The sequence below is a fragment of the Periplaneta americana genome, chromosome 5, assembly GCF_040183065.1.
Source record: "Periplaneta americana isolate PAMFEO1 chromosome 5, P.americana_PAMFEO1_priV1, whole genome shotgun sequence".
Taxonomy (NCBI): Eukaryota; Metazoa; Arthropoda; class Insecta; order Blattodea; family Blattidae; genus Periplaneta; species Periplaneta americana.
In genome coordinates, this window is record NC_091121.1 from 181211358 (window position 1) to 181232708 (window position 21351).

Here is a 21351-nt window from a genome sequence, read left to right on the forward strand (position 1 = left end):
TGGGCATAGGTGAGTGTTATTTCAATTTCCAAAGTATTATAAATATTAGAATTTTTTTTTTAATTTGAAACCTAAAATTCTCCAGTTCCTAAAACTATATAGTTTGTATTTCAAATTTGGAAATGATGTGTTAAGAAAAATATGGAGTTTTTAAACTAGACTTTAGTGGTTTTTTTTAAGCTTGTGCAGCGGCAAATGGAATTCTGTGTTGGCAACACTGTTGTGAACGAAAACACGTGAAATTCTAGCGACAGAAATGCTTATTGCCCACACCAAGCCTGTCGCGACCATTTGCCATTACAATTTGCACTTGGAGTTTCTAGGTTCGACTAATGAGACGTGATGGCATGAACTTTTGCACTTACTCTCTAGTAATAATGTTTTATTTACAGCTGTACATTTTATTTTAACGGCGACTGTACTCCACGAAATCAGTTAAACCTACAGCAGTATTGACAATGAGAAGTGTAACCCGCGCCTAGATCGATGGCTCCCAAACGATGCCGATTACAAGGGGGGCCGATTGGTAGTTGTCGTTTGTGTAAAAACAAGAGTGCAGTAAAAATTAATTCGCTACCTTTATGGCACAATTAATTCATACACCGTGCAGGTGTGAAGAAACAAATGGAGAGTAATTGAAGGAGCGATACATTCACGTGTGTGCATTACGGTTAAAAATAACAACGCCGTACAGAACGCAATATTTCCACAAAATCTACGTACAGATTAACAGAATGGTCAAGTGGGTAACTTATCGACCCAACGGCAGACTAACTCCCAATGTGATTGGTCGATCTGAATTGACTGGCTGACTAACAGACTAAGTAACGGAGTAATCAACTTATCTCCTGAACGAATGACTAATAATTCTCTGTAGTAACCAGTGTTGCCAAGTCAGCGGTTTTGTAGCTAAATCTGGTGTTTTCAGGGCTATGGTCAGCTACAGAATTTTACAGTCAGCGGCTAGCTATTTATTTGGCTTTTTATGATTCCAGGCAGAGAGATGATATTTTAAGTTTTTTTTTCTGTAAAGATGTTATAATTTTTTATATATACTTGAGGACAATGTTAGTCAATCATAAACCAGAATTCATTATGGTATTAACACACTTTTTCATTGTGCGAGTGTACAATATCAACGTTTTATGTAAACTCGATTTGGTGCAACCACGTCCATTTCCTGCTTCAACCATTGTTGTACAAATAAGGTTATTCGTTAACCTCTTAATCTAATGTATGCATTGTTTTTGTAAACGAATTGATGTATTTAATCATAAAGAATAGATAATGAACTCAGTATTATTATTTTCAATTTTATGATATATGATATATTATTTAATTTATCATTCCCCATTATAGTTTATGTAACATACATAGATATATTTAAAACTTAAAAACTTAAAACCAGACTCATTGTTATCAGGCACGTCTCCAGCTCAGTATGAAATCAGATTTCGAACCGACTGGTGTGATTGTGAATGTGATTATTTCCAAAGTGTCCAGTATATTCTTGATCTACTTCATTCAATTTTGAAGAAATATGCCGCGTAAAACTCCATACGTACAAAAGTTTAGAGATGAGTGAAAAAAAGAAATGTGTTGAAAGATTGAGTGGAAAAAGTTACCGGTGATAGTTCGAAAGCTCGGTGTAAATGGTGTAAGGTGATATTAAAAGCAAAATATTCAGATTTAATTACCCATGCTGATAATTATACACACAGAAAGAGTATCGAGTGTTTTTCTGTTGTTCGACAACATAATATTGCCATTCACAACAAGCTTCTGGATAGAGATGAGTGTTATTTCAATTTCCAGAGTATTATAAATATTAGAATTTTTTTAAATTTGAAACCTAAAATTCTCCAGTTCCTAAAACTATATAGTTTGTATTTCAAATTTGGAAATGTGTTAAGAAAAATCTGGAGTTTTTGAACTACATTTTAGCGGGGTTTTTAAGCTTGTGCAGCGGTAAATGGAATTCTGAGGTGGCAACACTGGTAGTAACTGCACGAGCGCTGTTTCATCTTATTGATAATTTGACGAACCCGAAGAACGAGTGAAATTATGCCAATGAGATGAAACCACGAGTGCAATTTAATAAAATTACTTAACGAATAAAATTAAATACCTTGCAAAACCGAATTACTTACGTAAATTATAACAATAATATAAAACACAGCAATAAGACATTATTATGTTTCTTTTTAATGAAGTTCAAAAACAAACTGCTATCTATCACGGCATACTTGATACTATTGCCAACTACCCAGAGCGGAAATACGAAAGAACAATACTTAACCTCAAAAGTAAGATACGCTGAAATGTTACATTAAGAAAATAAAAACACGAAAGATTTTTACAGACATTTACTTATTACCTGAAGTTATAATTATTGAAAACGCAATATTCGAAGTTAAATTTTGTTGGCATTTCTTGATTTTCTCTGACAATGAAGTGAAGTGGACTAAGCTGGAGGTAGAGGGAGTAGCAGTGGGATTGCACTGGCACCAAAAAGTATTGGCACATCAATATTTTCCCTTTAAGATCTGTATAAAGAGAAAGTTTAAGAAAATAAAATGTTTATTCTTTAATATAATGTAAAAGTAAAAATCTTTCACAGAAAACAAAACAATAACACAAAATAATTATTTACAAAAGAAAATATATTTTCTGATTTCAAAAAAAGTATTGGCACATTATACTAATGCATATAATAGGTCTCTGTAATGTATTTTCGGTATCCTGAATGCAAGCCATTAGCATGGATGAGAGCTTACAGACGTATCGGCATTGAATGAACAAAATTTCTCGTCGCTTCAGGTGAAATTTCAGATCACACATCAAGAATCATCTTAAACTCTTCCTTATTAGATGGGCTGCGTTTGGCACTTTCCCTTCCAAGATATTTCCACAAATACTTACTTACTGGCTTTTAAGGAACCCGGAGGTTCATTGCCGCCCTCGCATAAGCCCGCCATTGGTCCCTATCCTGAGCAAGATTAATCCATTCTCTATCATCATATCCCACGTCCCTCAAATCCATTTTAATATTATCTTCCCATCTACGTCTCGGCCTCCCCAAAAGTATTTTTCCCTCAGTCCTCCCAACTAACACTCTATGTGCATTTCTGGATTCGCCCATACGTGCTACATGCCCTGCCCATCTCAAACGTCTGGATTTAATGTTCCTAATTATGTCAGGTGAAGAATACAATGCGTGCAGTTCTGTGTTATGTAACTTTCTCCATTCTCCTGTAACTTCATTCCTCTTGACCCCAAATATTTTTCTAAGCACCTTATTTTCAAACACCCTTAACCTATGTATGTTCCTCTCTCAAAGTGAGAGTCAAAGTTTCAAAACCATAAAAAACAACTGGTAATATAACTGTTTTATAAATTCTAACTTTCAGATTTTTTTTACAACAGACTGGATGATAAAAGCTTATCAACCGAATAATAACAGGCATTTGCCATATTTATTCTGTGTTTAATTTCCTCCGGAGTGTCATTTATATTTGTTGATGTTGCTCCCAGGTATTTGAATTTTTCCACCTCTTCAAAGGATAAATTTCCAATTTTTATATTTCCATTTCGTACAATATTCTGGTCACGAGAAATAATCATATACTTTGTCTTTTCGGGATTTACTTCCAAACCTATCTCTTTACTTGCTTCAAGTACTCAATAGAATTCAATAAGCTTCTCTACTGTAAGATCTATAATGCATAAACTCGAGAACAAGGATCCATACGAAACAAGCAAAGATCTAGTCGCCCATGAAAACTCTTATATCGAGAGAAAAGAGCCATCATACGTTTAGTCCAAAAGAAACCTACAAAAAGTGCTCCTCTTTAGCTGCTGACATCGCAACAACATGTAACAAGACAATACAGACAGTACGGAATTCTTGAATAGTGCTGAAATTCATGGCAGGTCTTCTAGAAGAAACCATATAATTCCGAGGCAACAGTTTACAAACAGTTCGCAAACCATCACAAACTTTCTGTACGAACAAACCTAATAATTGAATACAAAAGTTGAGTTCACTGCCTGCTAGATCGCTTCCTAAAGCTGCGTAAACTGCCTGTTCAATCAAAGTTATTTTGCCGCTAGGTGGCAGGCAGTACCCACAGCTATTAACATTATCAATATATGCAAAGTCACTACCTGCCACCTAGTAGCTACTCGCGCATAACCGTTGATTGGGCAGGCAGTGTAAACAGTCATAGGGTGTGATCCAGCAGGCAGTGGTTGAGACACAGGATCCAAACATCGCCTACATTGTTGCATAATCCAGTAACGCTTTGCTTCAAATAAATTCAAGTTAACAGCTTTTCCTTATTTCTCAGTGATAAACTAACTAATAATAATTATGTTTTATATATAATGAATTATATTCCTTCTACTCTTCATCTTTCACGGTCTCTGCAGCTCATCTCTGGAACTCTCTACCACAACATGTCAGAGATGTCGGACATTGTCTAGTTTCAAAAATAAATTAAAATTGCACTTTTTGAATTAGATTCCTTTCAGTTATAAGCCCTTTTCTCTGCCATAGTTTTGTAAAAATATAGACTATATATTTCTTTTTCCTTCCTTTCCCCTTTTTGTTCTCTTCATCAGCCGATGAATTTATTATCATAGCCTTTTTATCGTGAATTTTATTTAATATTCGTATTTATTTTCTTTTTTATTATTATTTTATTACATTCCATTTTGATATATTCTTCCTTATGTTTTCCATATTAACCATTTTTACTAAATGATTTGCTTTCAATATATTCCATTGCATTTTACTTTCTTTTTTTTTCCTGTTATGGTATTATTTTCATGTTGTTTAGTGTCGATTTTGTTATACTATTATTTTTTTTGTAATATGTTAATATTCTGTTCTTTAACTTTTTGTTAAATTTTAACTGTTTGTATACTTTGTGACCTGGTAGAGTGTAAGAGAAGGCCCTATGGCCTTAACTCTGCCAGTATAAATAAAGAATTATTATTATTATTATTATTATTATTATTATTATTATTATTACAAAATAATATAATACATTACAAAATTATGTATAAAATTCGTTTAATATTTGTTTACAATATATAGGCGTATGGTATTACTTCTTATAGGAGTTTTGTTTTTTCCATTGTCAATGGTATCAAATCATTACATAATTTTAAATGTTGATGGGGTCAACTTTCATTATAAAGTAACTCTACCGTAGAGTCTAGACATTACAGATGACGGATTTATTATTTAATCAGTCCAATTTATTTTATTTCATTTCAGTACATAATGTACCTAGATGTATTAATAAAATTGTATTGTTTTATTTCCGCTATGTCGACTGCTAGCTGGTGTGATGTCAGCGCCAACTCTAGGGAAAAAGGAGAATCTCACGCTCAAGCTGGTTTGAAGACAATTGAAATCAGTCCTGCTACATCAAAGGTACCGATGCGAAGTGTCCATACTTACAATTCACTATCGAAAATCGAAAAATCGAAAGAAAATTGGGAGGACAAATTTAAAAGGTACGCAAAACGCGTCCTTGCAAGGGGTTGGGGGCTGTACACAACTAAATATATGAGCTCCAAGCCTGTTGGCCACTAGTCTCACTCCGGGTTACGCTGCTCCACTGAAGGAGCTCTAGAAAATTTTGAAGGGGAAGCCGAAATTGGACGTAACCTCTTAGGTACCACATACGCGAGGGGGACTGAGATTTGATCGAGTGATCACGGAACGGGGCGGGGAGGAGATGGCTGGTGTTTGTCGTTAGGATGGCAAGACGCTGTCATCTGTTGTTCGATGACAAGGCATGCGAAGGCCGTCGGAAGAAGCGCCGTGAAATCTAAATGTGCAATTTGAGAGGTCCCTGTCCTTTCAAATTGCGACTAATTGAGTGACATCGTACATTTAATAGACAATTTAGAGGTTCTGAACTAGGGCATACGTCGTTTACAAGAAAGGGGGAATATATATGGGGAAGGGCATATAGGTCCGTGGCCCATTTCTTATAGGGCTCATCCCGACATTTGTCTTACGCCTTAGGAAAGCCACGGAATACCTTAGGCAGGATGAGTTGTCTCATATATAAGAGACTAGGCAATTTGGCTATTATGTAGGAGGTGATTGTTGTCATGAGCCTTGTTGAATCGTCTCAATTTAGAGACCAGCCATTTGGCTATATGGTGGCTCAATTACGAAGAGAGGGGAGAGATGTAATTATTAATTAATTTAGAGTAATTAGGGAGATTCATGGGGATATGAGTGCAGGTCCGTGGCCCATTTATTTTAGGGCTCATCCCGACATTTTTTCTTAGCGCCTTAGGAAAACCACGGAAAAATCTTAGGCAGGATGAGTTGTATCAATATCAGAGACTAGCCAGTTGGCTCTTAGGTTGAATGACTCTATGAATCGATGGATATAAACTAGCCCATTGGCTCTATGATAGTTTCATCGATCAACAAAAGTAGATATTGTTAGGGAGGGATCGACAAGCTATTTAAATTTTCTTTACTCATGGCTGAATGTTAGAAAGGCTGTCTTTAACTTCAAAAACCACAAGAAAAATAAATTTTTATACCCGATCTGTACAGAATGAAGCAAAAAGTAAGGCTTGCGTTAATTTTACAGTAGTAATTCAACAATTCCATGCATTGTGATAGTGGTAGACTGGGCTAGTATATTATTTATTGGTCATGATGGCGATTATTATGACGACGAATATAATCAAACTACACAGTGCGTTCACATTGCCCCACTTCATGTATTACCTCAATCTCGTTCGTTTACACAGTGCGAGATGTAATAGAAATCATTTAAACACAATCCAATTCACACTGACTAACCCAGTCACTGATTTCGGACTTCATTTGCGGCGAATTTAGATTTGATGAAAACTGAAACTAAATTTAACACAACCATATACACACAATTAGTTTGCGTTTCATACCCTACATGTAAACACACTTTTACTGCAACAGTAGCCCAGTTTGCAAAGTTTCTAGCGTCACGTAACCCTGCTCTCAGTACATCGTATTTTCGCAACCCACCGTCCACAACCATCATCACAAACGCCAAACAATGTCATTGTATTTTAAGGACTGGAATCTCTGGGCCGTTTCATTCTGTTATGCACATTTAGCTAAACTAAGCAAATAATTAATTAATAATAGGACTCCTTTGCCATGTGGTGAGCACAGCGCAATATCACCGTTTACAGGTCGTATAGCCTAGAGATAATGCTTATCGGATGGGACATGAAGCATCTCTAAGCACTTCAACCGAAATACGGTTTTTTTTTGTGCACCCGTAATGGAATGAGTTGCGTGCCGATTGTGCTGCCCGACCAAGCCGGTTCCACAAACCGCTCCACTACGCATTCCTCTCCAGTCTTCAAATCCTTATACCATACCGTCTGCCGTATCTCATAGATCTACAAGAGTCGTCATGTTCCGGTCAGGAAAGCAAAAACCTGAGAGAGAGAAGGAGAGAGAGAAAGAACGCCAGTGCTATGAGTCGTCTAGAACCCACTATCTCTGCCATCTACCGATCTTTGGACAAAACGTGAGAAACATCCACCATGACAGTCGATCGATTCAGCGTCACGAAAACACAAGTGGTAACCTATTTTTCGAGACGGAGATGAGTAGTAGGTTATTTTACGACGCTTTATCAACATCTAGGTTAATTAGCGTCTGAATGAGATGAAAGTGATAATGCCGGGGGAATGAGTCCGCGGTCCAGCACCGAAAGTTACCCAGCATTTGCTCATATTGGGTTGAGGGAAAACCCCGGAAAAAACCTCAACCAGGTAACTTTCCCCAACCAGGAATCGAACCCGGACCACCTGGTTTCGCGGCCAGACGCGCTAGCCGTTACTCCACAGATGTGGACCACGGAGATAATGAAAGGGGAAATTGTGGAGAAATATCACCGTTTAAGACAGAATAGACAACCAGGAAGAAAATACACACTCCAGTTGGAATGATATGATACATTTCGACTATTCTATCCGGGAACAGAACAAAACTCTGTTGATTTGTAGAAATACGAGGCGTGTTCTTAAAGTAAGTTCCATTTTCAATTATAGCCGTCGCATCGCTGCAATCGTTATTTTGCGCATGCGTGTTTTCTTCTTCAGTCCTCAGGCAAGCTGTGCATGCAGTTTCAGAGCTTCAGTCCGTGTGTGTGTGGTTAGTTGTGATCAGTTGAAATGATTAAAGTGATCGAGCACCCCGCCGACTGTGAGATGCGGTCTGTTATTCGTTTCTTGAATGTGAGAAACATCAAACCAGCTGACATTCATAATCAACTTTGTGAGGTGTATGGTGATGATGCCATTAGTGATGGAATGGCCAGGAGATGGGTTAGAAAGTTCAACGAGGGCCGCATCTCTGTGTATGACGAGCAGCATACCGGTCGGCCATCTTTGATCAATGACGATTTGGTGCGTGCTGTCGATGAAAAAATTCATGAGGACAGGAGGTTCACAATTTCTTCGCTTTCCTTGAATTTTCCACAAATGTTGCGGAGTGGTTCGCAGGCGGGTGAATTCTACAATGAGGGGATAGAAAGACTTGTGCCACGACTCGATAAATGCCTCAATAATGGTGGAGATTATGGTGAGAAGTAATTGAAGTGTGGGGAATACAATGCTACAAAAATGGTTTGTAAATATTTTCCCGTTTACTTTCTACAACCTTTTGGAACTTACTTTAAGAACACGCCTCGTATCAATAAAAATTCAATTATATTTCGAACATTATTATTATTATTATTATTATTATTATTATTATTATTATTATTATTAGTATTATCAATTTATTGCCTATGATTGAGGTTCTGGCTGATATGTACATCTATTATCAGGCAGTACATCTCACTTGACGATATGTGGCAGAGGAAGAACAATTGTTTGTATGCATCTGAAGTCTGATTAGTGTAATATGTAGCTACTGTTCTCCAACCAGGAGATTAACCGTGAAATAAATGTACTTACTATTGCGTCATCTATTGGAGCGAAGCAGATAGATAATATTACCGTTATAACGTCAGTTTAAAAAACATGCGCTCTCCTGCGTATGTTATTTCCTGTATGGAGAGATTAAAATGCCAGGAAATTAACCGTGATCTAATTTTGTAACTAGGATAGTATAAACATGTGAGTATCAGTGTTATCGTTTGTGCTTTGAGACTTAGCCAATGGAGATGCGTCTACCCACTGTGTAACCTTATGACATCAACATTCATTCATAGCATTACCCCGCTGCGTCTCATTCCCCTGAGACTTTCTTCTGGTTGGAGTTGGAGTACAGTAGTCGGCAATGTATACAATGGAGAGGGAAAGGACTGGCATTCCTACCACATTATCTTCTAGCCTAGTTGCCTCATAAGTGGTGTCTTATTGCTATCACTTGTGACGTTCAGACCTATCTTCGGACAGTTTACTAAACAACAGCATAATATTATAATCATCAAATTATCATCATCATCATTGAATTTAAACACCAAGTTACACAATTCTCGAATTGAAATAGGAAAAAACAGAAACTTTCCCATTATACTTTCGCCGATAGTTGAAAATGAAGTTTGCATAAATAAAAGTGCTTATTTGAAAACGTTCACTATAATAAATTACTTATTTCAATATTCATAAATATACAGTATGTATATAAGTGCAGAAGAAAGGGAAATTTATCGCAGACATTAGAGAGAACATCTCGATAGAATACAACACAATTTAATAGAAATTAGCAGTGAATTTTAAACTCATTGTGCAATAGCAGTAGCCTATCTGTACATTAGTTATGACTTCAATTTGTTGTTTCTAAGTTACGGACCTAATATCATTATATCACATTATCAAATACGTACTTACTTACTGGCTTTTAAGGAACCCGCAGGTTCATTGCCGCCCTCACATAAGCCCGCCATCGGTCCCTATCCTGAGCAAGATTAAACCAGACCCTACCATCATATCCCACCTCCCTCAAATCCATTTTAATATTATCTTCCCATCTACGTCTCGGCCTCCCTCAAGGTCTTTTTCCCTCCGGCCTCCCAACTAACACTCTATATGCATTTCTGGATTCGCCCATACGTGCTACATGCCCTGCCCATCTCAAACGTCTGGATTTAATGTTCCTGATTATGTCAGGTGAAGAATACAATGCGTGCAGTTCTTTGTAATGTAACTTTCTCCATTCTCCTGTAACTTCATCCCTCTTATTCCCAAATATTTTCCTAAGCACCTTATTCTCAAACACTCTTAACCTATGTTCCTCTCTCAAAGTGAGAGTCCAAGTTTCACAACCATAAAGAACTACCGGTAATATAACTGTTTTATAAATTATAACTTTCAGATTTTTTGACAGCAGACTGGACGATAAAAGCTTCTCAACCGAATAATAACAGGCATTTCCCATATTTATTGTGTTTAATTTCCTCCCGAGTATCATTTATATTTCTTACTGTTGCTCCAAGATATTTGAACTTCTCCACCTCTTCAAAAGATAAATTTCCAATTTTTATATTTCCATTTCGTACAATATTCTCGTCACGAGACATAATCACATACTTTGTATTTTCGGGATATACTTCCAAACCTATCTCTTTACTTGCTTCCAGTAAAATTCCCGTGTTTTCCCTAACCGTTTGTGGATTTTCTCCTAACATATTCACATCACCCGCATATACAAGCAGCTGATGTAACCCGTTCAATTCCAAACCCTCTCTGTTATCCTGAACTTTCCTAATGGCATACTCTAGAGCAAAGTTAAAAAGTAAAGATGATAGTGCATCTCCTTGGTTTAGCCCACAGTGAATTGGAAACTCATCTGACAGAAACTGACCTATACGAACTCTGCTGTATGTTTCACTGAGACACATTTTACTTAATCGAACTACTTTCCTTAGGAATACCAAATTCAATAAGAATATCATATAAAACTTCTCTCTTAATCGAGTCATATGCCTTTTTGAAATCTATGAATAACTGATGCATTGTACCCTTATACTTAATGCTTATTCTACTAAACGCAAATGAAGTGCACTCGAATTTATAACACCGATTCTCTAAGTATGACATTATACACAATTCTCGACTCACAGAATTGCAATCTTGGCTTACAGGGCATACAAGGCCTTTTGCTTCGATAAACTACAGCTCAAGTAAACCTATATTTAGATAAGCATACTTCCTTTACATACCATCGCACATAACTTTCATACAATATATCGATTGGCATTCTTGAAAGCAATTCAATACTTAATACTAAGATAATATTACAAGCATGCTATGTAACCTTCAAAGTACAAACTTACGATGTTTTGCGTATAAAGTGTTTTAAAGGTCGTTCCTAAGCACATGCCACTAACGTACACACATGCAAAAAACTTCTAGCGCCTCGTAACAGCTTTCCTGCGTGAAAAATAAGAAAAAACACTTCGCAACCCTACGCCTTCGGTTTATTACATTAGGTTGCTGTTTAGCTAATGGATGCACAAAAATGATCATAGGAAAGTCACTGACCTTGTAAAAAGTAGGCCTAGTGTAACACTTTATTGTCATACCAAGATTACGTATCTAATAATGTAATAAATAATAATACACAACACGTTCTCCGAAAAAAATGTTTTCCAACTAAATATGTTTTTACAAAATAATCTGAAAAGTTAATATACCGATACACTTACAAAGATTAATAAAGGGACATCACTTTATTTTTACCAACATTTTTAACATTAACCTGGCTATACTCGGAAACACTGTTACCCCCTTCATTGCAGGAGTTTGGAGTTGCTAGTGCAATATGAAAACAAATCTTTTACTAGCTATAGGAGGAGAGAAAAGTAGTGTATCCATTTATGTTACAGGGAAATATAGTATTACCATTTTCAGTTTGGTCATTACCAGACATCGAGATTTTGGACCCGATAGAATAAGTTTACTACGTCCGTACTATAGGCAGCATTTTCATTGTGTTGGAGTCGGCAGAAGAAGAGACATGTGTACATGAAACCAAGTTCAGTCCAGTCTGCTGGTACTGTACAGTGACGTTCCAAAAAAAGGCAACTAATTTATCAAACATCAAAATAAAATGATTGTTAGAGGAGAAAAATTCTATAGGACAAAAAAATTAATCTTTACATCGATTAAAATAAAAAACCTATCATGCGAAATTTTCAAAATTAATTAATATGCATTTCCTTTCGGCTTCTGTCATAAGCACAAGTGCAATACTTACTCAACATACATAATAATTCTGCACAGCATACACAACTTATGATGTACTGTTACAATGTAGCCTACTACAACACACATTCTGAAGGTCTCAAAACTAAACTTTCTTCGGTAGTCGGCAAGACAAAGTTTATATTGGGAGAAGCTCCGCTCTACATGATGTAATGGATTTATTTTAGTAGATTATTTTACGACGCTTTATCAACATCTTACGTCATTGAGCGTGTGAATGAGATGAAGATGAAATGCCAGTGAAATGAGTCCGGGGTCCAGCACCGAAAGCTATCCTGCATTTGTTCATATTGGATTGAGGGGGAAAAGTCCGGAAAAAAACTCAACCAGGTAACTTGCCCCGACCGGGAATCGAACCCGGGCCACCTGGTTTCGCGGCCAGACGCGGTAACCGTTATTCCACAGGTGTGAATGACGTAACGAATGCAAAACGAAAAAACAATAAGTCATTGAAATCTATCTTCGCTACCCCAGCAGTGTCCGTAGACTTCTTCCCTGCTAGCATGTCTTTTATGTCACAGAATATCGCATATATTCTTAGACTAATCACATAGATAACCACATGTACAGATCAAAACTAGACTACTAGCTATCTCCTGTCATTCCCTCTGTTAAAGTGAACTAGGTGCACGGGACTGTTTTTATTGTCAGAACAGTACCTCCTCTCCCTGCCTTATGAGTATGACTGAGTAAATAAAGCACATGGGACGACAGGTAGGTCGCTACCATCACTGCCCCCACCCACTACAGTCCAGCTATCCAACTTGAAATCACACTGTTTTCATCTATCGGGTCTAAGTCTCTAAACCTGGTCATTACTTTACAGTATTTTATTAAAAAACAGTAGAATAGTAACAATTTTTTTTCACAAACTCAAGTCTTCAGGTGGTTATATATATATATATATATATATATATATATATATATTACGTAATGTCTACTTTATTCAGCATATTACTAACCTAATTTATTCCTGAGAATTTTGTGAGCACTTCCGTAAGAAACCCCAATTTTTACAGCTAACTTCTTGACCGACTTATTAGGGCCTCGCTGCATCCTTTCTCTAGCATCTTCTGTCACCTTTGTTGGCCATCTTACACTTTTCTTCCTTTCTGTACACTCTGTTGCTCTAAATTTATCTACCAGATTAATTACATTTCTACGAAAATATTCCGTAATGATATAATCAGGAATTGTAAAAAAAAAAAAAAAAGAAAAAGAAAAAGAAAAACTGTTGTTCACATTCGGTTATATTGTAATTCCAGTTTCCATCATCGTCTTTGATACCTACAAACAGTAAAATAAAACTCTTGTTTAAATAATGCTGTTAAGTACCGTACCATTTTATAGGGTCCCGTACTTTCGGTAACTCTAATCTTCACTTGTGCTCAGTCCACACAGATAAATTCAGTTATGCTACACACCATACCTGTGTGAAAATAAACTTCAATAATATAAGCTTTTTCTTCTATAGAAATGCAACATATTTCTGAAACACACTGTACTCTGTACTGTTTATTTCACTGCTAGCAACAGCGGCCGTAAGTTTGTGTGACTGACGTTAGCAAGGACATTAGTGAAGGGGGTGGGAGTCAAGTACATTTAGAAACGCAGGTACAATAAAAATTGAAGTAAAAATAAAATGATGTCCCTGTATATTAGTACTGTAAGCTTAGATGTAAAAAAAAATAAGAACAAATTATTTAATGCCACGTTACACTTCACTTGTTTACATTGACTATTACACGTTTACTACGTCATACTACTTTTGACCAACAAAACGGTACGGAATGACATATTTCAACCAGTCATAGCTGCCTATCCTACAATTTTTATTACCTCACTAGCATTTGTTTTATCACCTTCCTAACACTTGTTTGATTTTATCACCTCCCAGCATTTGTTTCTTTGTTTGCGAACATTGTATTTTCAATAATTGTATCTTTCAAAATGATTCATGTTTATTTCATCATCCTTAATTAAAATTTTCTATCATTTATCTTGTTTATATTATTTAGGTTATGTTATAACTTCTGTAGTATGATATGGATAGTCACGCATCAGAGATTGTTTAATATATAGGCTAGGGGAGAGTTGGGTAGTATCGGACATCGGGTAATATCCAACAGTGAGTTTCTTTCATCTACCACCAGATGATAGTACCTGAATGACATGGTTACGTTTCTGCTACCATAGTTTATGTTAAGACTATGGAACTGTGAAATTTCTAACGTCTACATTTTTACACTAATTAATCTGAAACTTTTACCACATATTTTCTTTTTTTCAAATACTGAATTATAATTGTCCCAATTTTCAAAATTTACATAATTTTCTTTAAATTTATATTTAATTTATTTCTGATAGATATATGTAAATTATGACACATGCTTTTCATATTCTTCCAATTACGTTTTGAGAAAAAAAATATTTAACCTTTTAGTTGTTAATTTTTATTTTTTATTTTTTTAAACTGGCCACTCTTCAACACATGGTAATTTGAATACTTTCAATAGCAGAAGAAAACACGTATGTCAGTTTACTTCACAAGCTTTTGTGAACTTCTGTGCAGAATTTTACTGAGATTAGAGAAAAATTGCATTCATTAGAGCATTCTGAGTCTTACAAAATTTTGAAAATTGGAAAAATCAAGAAAACGATGATCGAAGTACAGCGTGTATAAGATACACTATGGATATTCTTCCTTCCTATGCAGGTCTACCACACACATTTTTGTCCTACATAACAGCGCGAAATATGAATTGAATGAAGTCCACACCTGTGAAGTAACAGTTAGCGCGTCTGGCCGCGAAACCAGGTGGTTCGGGTTCCAATCCCGGTCGGGGCAAGTAACCTCGTTGAGGTTTTTCCCGTGGTTTTTCCTCAACCCAATATGAGCAAATGCTGGGTAACTTTCGGTGCTGGACCCCGGACTCATTTCACCGGCATTATCACCTTCATTTCATTCAGACGCTAAATAACCTGAGATGTTGATAAAGCGACGTAAAATAACCTACTTAAAAATGAGTTGAATAAAAAGTAAAATTAGTTGGACTGAAGAACAAAGTCTGCCAGAATGGCAGCTGAGTGTCAGTTTAAAGGGCTACAGCTCCACGCACGCACTGGTCCCTTTAAATTCGTCCTGAGGGCTTTACATTGTCATAGGGCCAAAATAAGCACAGATTTAGAAAACTGAAACATTATTTTATTTTTTTGAGTTAAAAACAAAATTTCCATTTTTAATGTTTATTTTTTCGTTATTTTCACTGATCCATAACCTTAACCATTTATGTTCTTCAACATTCGTTAAATGCACATTGTGGGACTACTATGAAGGGGAGTCAGCATAACGTGGTACCTGCACTAAATACTGGTCCTACATCTCATTCTTATGAAGGTAGCTAAGTAGAAATTGCTCAAAGTAATATATCGAAATATTATACTTCAGAAACGAAGATGTTAACGGAGAAAAATGAAATCAGAGATGTGTTTGAATTAATCTGAATTTAAATGAAATGCTATGGCATGGGCAATGTTCAAAAAGGTATTGAGCAATAGATGTTCACGAATGGATTTCAGAGAGTTGGTGCACTTCATGTAAGTTAAGTGAACAATTTCTTCTAATTGATTTATATAATTCCATCGCATACTGCAAATTGTGAGCGAGGATTTAGATGCATGAATCTTGTAAAAACTGGAATTAGAAACCTCCTTTCATTAAGAAGAATTAGCACTCTGTTAACAATAAATCTTGAAGGACCTACTAGTAAAGAATTTCAATGTTTAGAGTGTCCATAAAATAACTTATTTTAATGTGTTGTAAATTCAGCAGTAATTAATTCTAAACATACCTACGTCTAATGATTTACTTACATAAGTATATCTAGACTGTGATAAGATGGATTGAAAGTAATAAAACTCCAAGAAACAAATTACATAGCTTTTTGTTTCTGCAAACCTTATTAATGTTATCTTTCTGTACAATTATTAATAATATTGCACAAGCTTTTCGCAATTTGCACAAATATAATTTTTCATTTGTGCATTTATTGCGACAATTACTGTATTCTCTAGCTTAAACTCTGGTTCAAATTCAAGTTAATATAATAAAAAACTTCCAATCTGAAGGAACAACTATAACGTCTTAACACTTAATTCAAATAAGGCGACATATTTTGAGCTAGAAGTAAATCTGTCAAATACGCACGATGAAAATCAAACAACTATGTAGACTGAGGAAATATTTTTCTAACAATTCTTGTTAATAAATATTAAATATTTAAATTATCTAATTATTACTATTATTATTATTATTATTATTTCTTACCAATGTTTGTTATTGTCACACTAACATTACTTATCCAACTTTCATTATTTACTTTCATGTTGTTTTATGGTCTAGATATTAATGTAATAACTATGTAAGCAATTGTATTCAATTAGAATTAGAGTCTGGCTGGGCGGAAGAGAAGGCCTACTGGCCTTAGCTCTGCCAGATTAAATAAATAAATTATTATTAAATTATTAGGCTAGTACAATATGGTTTGCACATCTGATACGAAGATAAAATATTGGAAACGTGTCATTTTATATATTTAGTTGCTCACACCGTCTAAAATTAATTATAAACGTATGTACTACGTTAATCTAGAACTTAGTACGAATTTAGAACTTGCAGTCTCAGCACTTTCCTCTGTTAATTGAAATTAAAGCAGAACTTCATGTAACACTTCAAAAAGGTATCCTTTTTCTCACCGACAAAGATACAACATAGTTCGACGAGTTCAACTGTTTGTACTGGCAAAGAAGTAACTTAGTTACGCACCTTAAGGTAATTTTATCACGCTGAAGTGTATTTTTGTAACCATCAAGTTCTTTGTTGCTTTAAGGGTTACAATTTTATTATAATTTCACAACTACAATTCGACAATGTAAAAGTCTCCGTATAGGGCCTATGCTTATATATTTGAAATAATTTTGAAGATGAAGTAATGCAAAAATCTGCATCTCTAACGTTCATTCACAAAAAAGGACTAACTATGGATTACTCACGCAAGAATATAGTAATAATTATGTGAAATTGACTGGAAAAGTGCAGTATTTTGACAAGTAAACAATATTTATCGTATCAAAGTATAGTCCGTCATCACTCACATAGTAAAAGCACCAAAATTATTAAATGAACGAGGTGAGATGTGTTCTTACATAAATAAATCTGTTCATATACGTATACTGTAAAAATATATCAAAACAATATTCATACATATGTACTGTAACTAATTTAGCCTATACTAACTACATATTATTTACGAACATCACGATAAATATATGTAGACCAAGGTTCATTATTTTTCCTACCAAAACTTCACAACCGAATGGTATTCAATATATCCTTAAAAAATATCAGGAATTAGTCTCTTTCAGCGCACATATTTAACATGAAATTTACTTTTTTCTACTCCTGACTGTTTTTATACTCAGAACATAACTCTTTCCCTTTCACCTCAATAAAATTTTAATCAGTTAGAAATCTGAAAAGACACTCATATTATAAAATACAAATTCAGAACTGAGATACTAGTTTTCAAAATTTATCACATTTTAATTAGACTCAAATATGTCACGGCTAAAAATATAAAATCAGTCTGAAGCAAGAGCTTTACGGGTATGACACCTGGGTGAAAATTTTAAAATTAAACATTATGTCGCGAGATTTCGGTGTTTCGTTATTCATTTAATGAACGTTCATTTTAAAGGGAGCTGCCATTGCGTACAGGCAAAATATTGCAAAGGAAAACTCTTCAAATATGTACAAAACACACAATAAATAGCTAATTCCTGTTCGTACGAACGACTCGGATTTATGCTTGCATAAGTCACAACACTGAGTTATACAAAATAAATATCGTTCGAAAATGATGTACTGGTCGATGATTTTACATGTAACTCTTTACAATTTAGAACATTGCGATAGAAGTTGGCAAGTTCATTATAACAGAATCGAGGAAACAGTTTAAAAAAACGATGGGAAGCAAAATGTGTATCGCACATTATTTTTTGGACGATCAATTTAAATAAATATGTCTTTAATTTTGAATACTGCATAAATTTGTTTAATAAATAAAAATCTTTCTTATAAGAAAGTTAAGAAAATCGTTGCTAAGGCAGTATGTAGGCATTTGTTTTTGCTTACCGCATTGTGATTTCTTTTGTTTGCATAGCAACCAGAACGTGCAGTATTTCAACTTATGAAGCATGTAAACAACAGTGATAAGTAGGGAAAAAAGCATAATCGTGCAAAAAAATACCTACAGTATGATATATTGCTTGAAAAATGTTTGTATGAATATTTTCCCATTTCTAACACGGAAACAAGAAATCAGTCTTGTATGTGGCCTCTTGAAGCTAACATTTATATTATAATATGACACTTTTATATGATAATAGACTCTTGGCGACAATTTCCACAATTTATTATTACTTGATGCTGAGTAAATTTGGAAGTGCTAGTATTTTCATGGTTTTGCAAATTTTAGTAAACTGTATCTTTTCTGGTATATTGTTCACTAGTGCAAATATTGTAAATACTAAATTGTAAGGAATTTAAACCTCTATGTACTTGTGTTGGAAGTTTGAGAAAGTAAAAAAGGGACATACAACTGAACTTCCCGAAGTCAGCCGAGAATTAAAAACATGACAATAATGTAACGAATAAAAACTACGGCATAGAGAAAGTAGAATTTAATTTCATATTATCAAAAAGTGAGAATCGTAGGTTCTTCTAGATAGATAATCTTGGTTGAAAGTAGTAATTTCGGAGACAAATAAAAAAAAAACATTTGAACTTCGTGTAAGAAATGAGATATTACGTTAAAGATAGAATGTCGAAATAGAGAAAATAATTTGTCATAAAGCGTTAAAAAAATGTGATGATTTTAGTGCATTTTAGTTTATGGCGTATGTATGCGCATTTCAATATTAGTTTTTTTCGCAAACTGTTCATTAGCATTCAGCATGTATTCAAATATAAAGCAAACTTTCCTATCACAACAATAAGTTTAGAATTACTTTGTGCTATTTTGACGCAAAGTTGCATAGGACTAGCTGACCCTTAACTTTGTAATTTGAAGGTTACACTTGTAGCTATGCATCCCCACGAGACAGAAACTAGCCGGCACCCCTAAACAACTTCACAGCCAGGCCTCGATGCTGGCACTTTGCCGCCTCTCTACGGACTGACTGACTAGGGTGATTCCAGTATATGGACACCCCCCTTACCCCCTCTCAAACGTTTTTGTATGCGCGTACACTGTACAACTTTCTATATTACAAACTTTTTAAATTAATTACCCCGAGGAATTGGTTTCGATGCTCGCTGAGTAGATATTTAAGAGGTGGAGGAGCAGATCTTCTACAGCTTGAGGGTTGCTTGAAGTAGAAGACACTGCTTGTAATACACTCACTACTCCGGACTTCCTTCTTGAATAAAAACCGTTAACAGTTGATATTCTGAACCACTATATCGCTTTGAAACTTCTATTTCCCACACGATTTGATCTGCGTGATTTTTGTAAGGTTAGCTACAGTTCATCCAGTGTCCATAAAGGTTTTTTCTTCTGTGGCTTCCACTTCTTGTTTGTTTGCACGTATGTAGCTATAAAACAAGTATCAACTCGTAACTTTACTACAAGGCTGGAAGAATATGACCTGCAGGCGGCAAGCCTATTTACAAAAGACGACGAAATGTATTAGTCAAACAGAGAAGGTGAGAGTCTTTGACAGTCACAAATAAAAGGTGCCGATTAATAGTCACGTGTACCAGACGAGGACACAAGAGGAGAGAGAGAGTAAAGAAAAAATTCTTCTTACCAGCGCAAAAAGTTAAAAAAATACAAAATATCAGACAAAAGCAGTTGTTTCAGCCAACACACACAGACACAAAAAACTGCCACAAACGTAATATCGCAACAAACAGGTCCCTAATTGGTTTCAAAGACACACACACACAAACAAGTTCAGAAAAAAGACTTTTCTTTTAGAAAAAATCTCTGTTTTGTTATGTAAGAAGCACGTTTTTAAGAAATTGCCACATTTAAAACTAGCGGTGAAGGTAGTACTTCCTCTTCCTAAATATGACAAAACACAAACTGACAGTTTACAAGAGAAAACAAACAAGAATCACAGACAGTTTTTTTCCTCCTTTCTGCACTTATAAGTCTACAGTATGAGAATATACTAAACCATTGGAGATGTAAACAACATCTTGGTTACTGTGGCTATAGTACTGTCGATCCAAATATTCAGTCATTTTTTGGAACGCTTTTAGTAGCGAGAAAGCGTCACGTCAGCTGTATGATAGTTGACATAAAGTTTTTCTTGATTTTTTTGAAGTGTAAGAGAACCATACGATCGGAATACTGGATGTAATACTGTGACGAAACACGGTAGATCCTTCTTCTGACACACACGGACACGAAGAGATGATCACTTCCTGATTCGCAACGGATCTTGACGCCACTCGACACAATTCCAAGGGCTGACGGACCAGAGTTGGTAACCGGAAGCTCTCGGGCACGGTACGACCTCTTCGCTCGCGACCCAACACCCGACTGGCCTGAGTTCTCACCGCGGGAGAGCGACTAGCGAACTGCTTGGCTGAGGTACCAAACAGAGCGACGCTACGAATCGACGCAACGACGGACGGCGTCGCACACATTTCCCCGGTAAAATTCAACCCCTCTCCTCGCGCACCTCGGAACTGTTCGGTCTGGTTCGTACCACCAACCACCCCGCCGCAAGGGGGTGGTAGCAGCAGACGAGGGGCAGATTTGTTGAAGCCTGATTCTTTCCCTACGTGAGAGTCTTGCTATGACCTCCTGCATATCAACAATGAACGTTAAGCGTCGGATTTCCACGAGAGCGTTCCGGGTTCATATCCCGGTTAGCGGAAACGAAATGTATGTTGGCAAATAGTGTGCTAGGCATGTTTTCTGTAAGTAGTACCCCTTCGTCTGTCATGTCATCATCACCAATTTGCAGTGTGATTAAAGACATATATCATCATCAATATCAGCATCATCATCATCATATTTTGTTGTG

The 21351-nt window shown here is 35.8% G+C and overlaps 1 long non-coding RNA gene across 1 annotated transcript in view; it reads right to left on the bottom strand.

The window, feature by feature from the left end:
• LOC138700308 (uncharacterized) overlaps positions 1-20906 on the bottom strand; it is a 314864-nt gene extending 293958 nt beyond the window's left edge. The window contains exon 1 of the long non-coding RNA XR_011332325.1: positions 19603-20906. This is a non-coding gene — a long non-coding RNA (uncharacterized lncRNA). The remainder of the gene's footprint in view (positions 1-19602) is intronic.
• Positions 20907-21351: the final 445 nt, after the last annotated feature.